This window comes from Argentina silus, assembly GCF_951799395.1.
Source record: "Argentina silus genome assembly, chromosome: 20".
Lineage (NCBI taxonomy): Eukaryota > Metazoa > Chordata > Actinopteri > Argentiniformes > Argentinidae > Argentina > Argentina silus.
This window is the reverse complement of record NC_139674.1, coordinates 8,172,254-8,180,229: the sequence shown is the minus strand read 5'-3', so window position 1 is coordinate 8,180,229 and position 7,976 is coordinate 8,172,254.

The following is a 7,976-nucleotide window of genomic DNA, read 5'->3' as shown; positions in this document are numbered from 1 at the left end:
TCCCTCGAACGGTGAACAACACCTTTTGATTGAGCTGCATTGCGAATTCTCAATTTCCAGAATAACTTTGAGAAAAACGGGGATAGTTTAGCATGACAGCGCACTGCGCTTGCGTGAACCCAGGCCAATCACAGACGTCTCAGGATGGTGTTTGCCATTCAACCAAATAGAAATCGTGAACATAAACTATTTTAGACAACAAAGTCTTATGTTGAGTGGGCTGTCGTATAAATTATCATAAGGAATGACTCTTTTATTAATAGCACATCTCAAATATTATGGTGATTTGCCCCAGGCAATGATACATACAATACAGCATTTGTTATTGATTTTAAATATACTTTCACAACACTTAAATGAAAACACTTTATTGAAAAAGCCCTACTTTACTGCTGTCTGTTTTGCATTACAACTGCAAGAGTGTCACTGTTAATCCTGTTGAGGAGATTGGATGGAATAAATCTTCCTAGTCTCTTTGCAGCTATGACTGATGTTAGCCAATAAATGTGTAGGCATGTCATTTAATAGGCATGGTTGAGTTGGGGAGGTGATTTACCCATTTATATTTTAAATGGGTTTTGTTTTCACGGACACTGGAAGCCAACTAGTGATTTAACAATAAGTTTTCTCAGAGTGATGGACTGGGTGCTTTAGTACAGTGGATTGAGAATTGAGCATTAATTAAAATTGAGAATGCTCTAAAATAAAGTAGACACATGGAAAGCTTAGGCAAGTTCACCTCCAAGTTGTATCAAATGAGATGATGAACCTCTAGCCTGCAAAAGCAGCAAGGCTTCACTAAGATCGATGGCTCCCTCTTGAGGTCTTAGAAATTGCACTGCTAACAAATTCCTGAAATAATTCATTCCTCAAGTTTGCATCATCTTTATCATCACGACTGCTGGGTGGATCTAGCTTCATTCTGAGAAAAAAGTAATCCAATTAATTGAATGTCAACATTCAAAAAATCATCTTCTCCTGATTACAAATCCTCATGTGAGATTCCATAACAGTATGTGTTAAATTATTCTTAGCTCTAACACATATGTCCCGTTAAGGAATATTTGGTTTAGTTAGTTAGTTTAGTATTAAGTTTATATTTACAGAATCCAAACTATTGCCACCAGAAAAAACCCTTGAAGACTCGGCTTCAGGTGACATTCTCAAGGCCAGCTGATGACGTTCTTGGACAGCCTGCTTAGGAGGTCAACTGCAGTGTGGAGCCACTGGTCCAGTGTCTGCTGTACTACTTGGAGGCTCTCTGAGGCCCCCCAGAATTTCAGACAAGTAACGCAAAGCATAGAAAAAATGCAAGGCGTATATATTTTAAATGATATATGCCCTGTATATCATTGTACATAGTTGCAGGTCAGTAAGTATTTCAATTCAGCAAAGGTATTTTCAATGTTGAAATCTTATTCAATATTGCTCCAACTTTGACATCCTAAAGGTTTTAACGTGTCTATCTTTCTCCTTTGTTGTTTTGTTGTTCTGTGGGTTTGTTTTTCTCTCTTATCTTGCAGGTACAGTTTTTCTGATTCTGATTCTGATGTGTATAGAGATGCACCTGCTTTTAGGTTGAAGTTGCATTAGGGAACAACTGTGATGTTACATGTTAAAGAAATGTATAACCAACTCTCTTTGTCCGTTTATATTTGCAGATCTTTGGGAGAGTTTTAGAGACTTCACTACTTACAGACTAATGTGAGGTTCTGTTTGGCTCTGGGTAGGAGGGTGTGTGTAGGTTAGGCAGGTATGCTTAAGGCTAAATCAAATAGCTGACGATAGGTTTAAGAGAAGAAGGAGAAGACTCTTTATTTGGCCATGCAATCAAATCATCTCATCAATTGTAGGAGTTTGACACGTGCACACCCCCAAGACAACACACGTGCACACCCCCAAGGGAGAAGAGAGGGCTCTGGGCACAGGGTCAGCCATATTCAGCACCCCTGGAGCAGTTAGGGGTTAAGTGCCTTGCTCAAGGGCACAACAACAGTGGTAGGAGTCTTAGATATGATGCCAGTAACCTTCCAGTTACCAGCTCACATCTGGTTCCCTCCTAGAGTGGGGATCAAACCAGCAACTTCCCGATTGCTGGCCGGGCTCTCGAACCTCTAGGCTACCTGCCGCCACAGTTTGTATTCTTAACCATTTAAATTCTAAATTATTTTACTATCAAGACACAAGCGTAACTTTCTTTGTCTGAAATTACACACTGCAGTTTCTCACAGGGTTTAGATGCCCCATTTACACCAGTAGAGGGCGCTATGAGACAGAGCATCAACAATGACACAAGCATTTTTCTGTAATACCTCAGCAACCAATGACATTTGATGAAAACAAACAGAATTGTGTAGAGTATATCAGTGATAGAACATGTTAGGTTTTATCAAGTACAAATATCTCTAGGGATATAATTGTGTATCCCAGGGCCCAGGTGTGAGAGACATGAGGTGTGAAAACTGCTCCCCCCAACTGACACACACACACACACACACACACACACGCACACACATACACACACACACACACACACACACACACACACACACACACACACACACACACACACACACACACACACACACACACACACATCAGATATGCTCAGGTGAGGCTGGTCTGTGCTGAGTTGAGCCCCAAATGTGCTGTCCTTCTCTGGGCAGCAGAGGTAGTTCTCGCCCCAGGACTCCCCAGGGGGGTATGCCTATTTACAGCAGTCCAATAATCAACCTAGCGGGGGGCGGGGGGCGGGGGGTGGGGGGGCACTCCACATTGCTACTGTTATTTACTCTCTGCTCCTGCCTCTAACCTCTCCTCTCTGGCTCTGTCTAGTAGCGCATTGATGGTACTCAGGGAAATACAGACGGTTATGTTCATGCTAATGCACAGTGGTTGTGTTGTTGTGCAATTATAGAATCATTATATTATGGTATATATTATATCGGGTTATGATTTGAATATTTTCTCATGAGCGCCCCTCTCTCTCTCTCTCTCTCTCTCTCTCTCTCTCTCTCTCTCTCTCTCTTTCTCTGCAGTAGTCAGTTAGTGCACTACATGTGCATGTCAACATAATTATGGTTAGGATATTTAAATTAAAATGTTGAAATCAAGTTTATGATTAAAAACGTGTCCGTTGATTGATTGTTTTCATGCAGCTGTCATTTCTGATGCAGGCTCTATTCATTGATGGCAGGGTACTAGACACACTGTGGTATTGAGTCCAACACCGTCCTTTCCTCTGTTCACACCTCGGCTCTCTCTGCTTCCACTAATCACACAAACACAAGAGGTGTTGGGCCAGGATGCATTTTGTCATCCCTCACACTCCACCCCCATTACGCCCTCTCACATACACCCCCTTCCTTTAGACCTCTTCCAGTAACACAAGTAACACACACACACACACACACACACACACGCACACAAATGCACACATGCACGCACGCACGCACGCACACATATGCACACACACCACACACACGCACACACATACACACACACACACACACACACTTTCTCTTCCAGCCCTGTTTTGAAGAGAGAGGCTGGGGTCATTAGCATTTTCTCCCCCCTATCCCTCCCACCCCCCCGCACCCCCCTTGGGCCTATTTGCCCCGGGTGAGTAAACAGCAATTGGCCAAGGGTGTCAGAGGACCAGAGGATCAGAGGACAGTAGCACGCACAGATGCTGCGTTCGCTGGAGAGGAACTGTAGCTCAGCCAAGCGACACGCCACTGCTGGAGTTATAGGACAGCCAGTAGGAGAGAGGGAGAGGGGAGCCTTTCTTTCTTCACACAGAAAAAACAGCACTGGACACTGTTCATTTGGTTTTAACAGGCAAAGCAGATGTTAGCTTTCTCCGTTCTGTGTTAGAGAATGTAGGTTGTTGTGATTCCGTGTTTGACGATATCTGGGTGGACCTTGCAGATGTGTAAAATTCTGTAGAAAATATTGTCAAACATTTTTTCCTTGAGAGCAGAATTTATTGAGCGAATATGTGTCCTTTCATTGAGAGGGTATGTTTAGTTTTTTTCTTCTTTTACAGCCTTTTCTGTTCTCAAAAGAAAACGTGAACAAAAAAAAAACACTTTGTTGAAAGGGTAGCAACCACCTGTGGTTAGACAGCATATGATACGAGCCCTGACCTCCATCATGAAAAAGCAGATAACTTCACATGGTTCTTCACTCCACACTCAGTTCTCCGGTGACTCTTCCCTTTAAGTGCTTTTCGGAACAATAGAGAACCAGAACAAAACGTGGCCCTGACGATTGATTCATCTTGACTGTTTTTTTTCCGCACAGAGAGGCCTAGCCACCCTCGTACCAGCACATTGTTGTGTTTTTGGTCCGACACCAGGCAGCATAAGGCTCATACTTATTGACCCTGCCGTATTAGTCACACTCTCGCTCGCCAGCATTGACTCATACCCAGTGTATTTACTCTAGACTTGAACTAAAGTGGAATTAGTCCCACTGAACTCACACCACACCGCTGAGTCTTTGTCTTCTATTAACTGTTCTGTCTCTTTCTTTCTCTCTCTCTCTCTCTCTCTCTCCATGTCACTCATCTCTCTCTCCCTCTCTCTCTCTCCCTCTTTGTCTCTCCCTCTCTGTCTGTCTGTTTCTCTGCATGTCGATCTGTCTCTCTCTCTCTCTCTCTCTTTTCCCAGTGTCTGGACAGTGCAGTGGTGGCACTGAACATGGCCTTGGAGTCCTGGAAGTGGAGCCCCATGTGAAATGAAATGAGAGGATCAGGCTGTGTTTCCTAGAGGGCGAGCCCCTGACACCCAACCCAGGCTGGGGGTCACGGGGTGCCATGCACACCCAGATTCCCACCCACCCCACCCCCCTGGACCGGCGGGACAGCCAGGCCAGGACCTGGGGCGATCCCCCCCCCAGAGCACCAGGGCTCCACAGGGGTCAGACAGCTTGCACAGGTCTGGTCAGACCTGCTCTAGACATAACACACTGTCGCTGGGATCCATACACAGCAGCACCCTGACAACAGCACCACACACGCAGGTAGGCTGGTATCGATCACTACGCTTTTTCGAACATGGGTCTATCAGCCAAAACTGCTTGGATCTGTTTGTTTTTCAGTGACATAGGGAAATACCATGCATGGGGACACAAAAGGAGAAACTGACATATAAGCGAACAACTGAAATCATAAAAATGTTTGGGTGAGCCTGCAGAGAGATACAATGGTGTTATGATGTTGTCCCTCCTACTGTACCCAGACAGTGTGGTCCGTCCAGGGCCAGTCCTGAGGGTCTCTGACTGTCAGGGCCCTGCCTGAGGACATGGTTAATTAAACGGCCTAAAGGCTGTTGAAAGGCGCCGGACGCTGCCAGCACGAGAGTTGACACCAGGGCGTTCTTCTTTCACTGAGGTGGTTGTTCACCAGTGGACGGGAGGGTGGGGGGGTGGGGGGGGGGGGGGGGTCAGGCGTGACGGAGGCCCATTTACAGCAGCCTGCCTGCCAGAGCCATCACAGGGCAGGGGGGTAGGGGGTGGCGGTGGTGGAGGAGGGGGAGGAGGAGGAGGAGGAGGGGGTGGAGGGGGTGGTGGAGGTTGTTGGTGTGAAAAGTAATGACTTATCCAGATCCTCTGCCAGCCGTCCAGAGCTCTCTCTCTCTCTCTCTCTCTCTCTCTCTCTCTCTCTCTCTCTCTCTTGCTCTCTCTCTTTTACTCTCTTTATGTACCTAGCTCTCTCTCTCTCTCTCTCTCTCTCTCACACACACACGCACACACACACACACACACACACACACACACACACACTCTATTGCTCTCTCCCTCCCTTACTCCCTCTCTCCCTGGGTGTTTTAAGCACCCTGGCCCCGGTGTCCATGTCTCCAAGGCCAGGAGAAAACTAAAGCCCTGCTCCTCAGAAAGCACACAAGCACACACACAGACACACACACACACACACACACTCACACGTGCACACACGCAGACTTGTATGCAGGCAGACACACACACACACACACATGTACAGTACACACACACACACACAGACGCGCACACGTGCACGCACACAGACATGTATGCAGGCAGACACACACACACACACACGTGCACACATGCAGACATGTACACAGGCAGACACACACACACACACACACACACGCACACACACACACACGCACACACACACACACACACACACACACACACACACACACACACACACACACACATTCCTGGAGAAAGGGATGGGAGCGTGACAATCGGGAAACAACGGCTGTTAGTTACAGAAAATGCATTACGCCATGAGCCGGGGGAGAGAGGCGGAGGAGAGGAAGTGCTGGGATTATGCAGGGTTTGGAGACAGAGAGCAGGGGCCATTTTCCCCCCAGTAAAGTGCTCAGATTTATAAGACCTCTGGGGACTGTGATACCCCATCTTCGTCCCATCAGACCCCGACAGCTCCTGATTTAAAAATAATCCTAAATCAGCGACTGACAGTTGTCAGTGGGCCATGTGGAGGTCAGAATAGTCATTCAGAGGGAGAAACAAGTTCCAATCCGTTTTTTTTTTAAGGTGTGCTGGTCGGGTTCGAGGTGGAGCGTTAACCTTGTGTTCCATGTGCATTTATCATTGACGTGTTTGCATTCATGAAGGGACAGACCTACCAAGAGACATCCCCATCAATGGTGGCACTCCATGTCATGATAGCAGTCTTAGAGAACAGCTTTGTCAGAACATGAAAAGCATCTGGGGTTCCTGCAGCAGGTCACTAAATGCACCCAAATGACCACTAGTTCTCTGTTCCATCTCCCTCTGGCCCTCATAAGCAATAAATAACACCACTTCTGTCTTTCTCCCTCTCTCCCTTTCTCCCTCTTTCCCAGTCCTGCTACTGTTACGCTGATGTATGTCTTTTTACGGCTGTAGTCTCTCAACTACAGGATGCAGAACCTCTTCTCTGATCACCATGGGCCTCGGAAGACCACTCCGACAGCAACAGGAAACGGTTCATACGACGGGGTCGCGACCCCACTCATTCCTCCACATGAGTCAAGTGGAGCCCACCCTGGCGAACAGCGAAAGGTTCCGGTCCCAGTGAGCAAGGTGTGGATTGTCAGGGGAGGGGAGCAAGACCTGCTCAGTGCATCTGTGTGAGGGGAACAGAGAAAGGGAGGAAGGGGGGAGAGAGAGAGAGAGAAACAGAGAGAGAGAGAGAGAGGGGTAGGGAAAGAGAGGGAAAGAGAGGAGAGAGAGTGAGAGAGAATGAGAAAGAGAGAAGGAGACAGAGAGGATGGAGGAGAGGGGGGAGAGAGAGAAATAAAGAGAGAAACACAGAAAGAGAGGAGTAGAGAAAGAGAGGGAGAGAGAGGAGGGAGAGAGAGAGAGAGGGGAGGAGAGAGAGAGAGAAACACATCTGTCAGACAGCAGCCGTGTAACATCATGACACACAAGGCCCACCGGCTCACCTAGCACGACCACAGCTGGGTCCAATACAGCCCACATCCACGGGGAAAACTACTGTGTGAGCTAGCTACTATACTAGTAGGCCCATATCCAGCCAGAGACACCAGGGAGTGGACGATGCCTAAGCCTACAAATGAGACACTCACGGGGGGACATATATGTGCCAGAGCCCCAGGCTTCTGGCCTGAACATGGAGCTGACGTTATGGGAGCTATTTCAATGTTTGTATTCGGCTACACTAGATGTTTCAGTTTTTTAGGGATGATGATGGATCTTGCAGGAAAGGGAGAAAGCCAAGCATGGAGGAGAAGGGTAAGGAGGGTGGAGAGAGAGAGAGAGAGAGAGAGAGAGAGAGAGAGAGAAAGAGAGTGAGATTCAAACACACTAACCAAGCCTTCTTTTGCAGGTGCAATACATTAAAATACAGAAATCAATACATCATATAAAACCACATTATATGTTATGTCGAAAGAAACAATCACATCCTTCACCAAAGAGCTCCTTAGTCATCATTTCAAGCGGCACTAGAACAACCA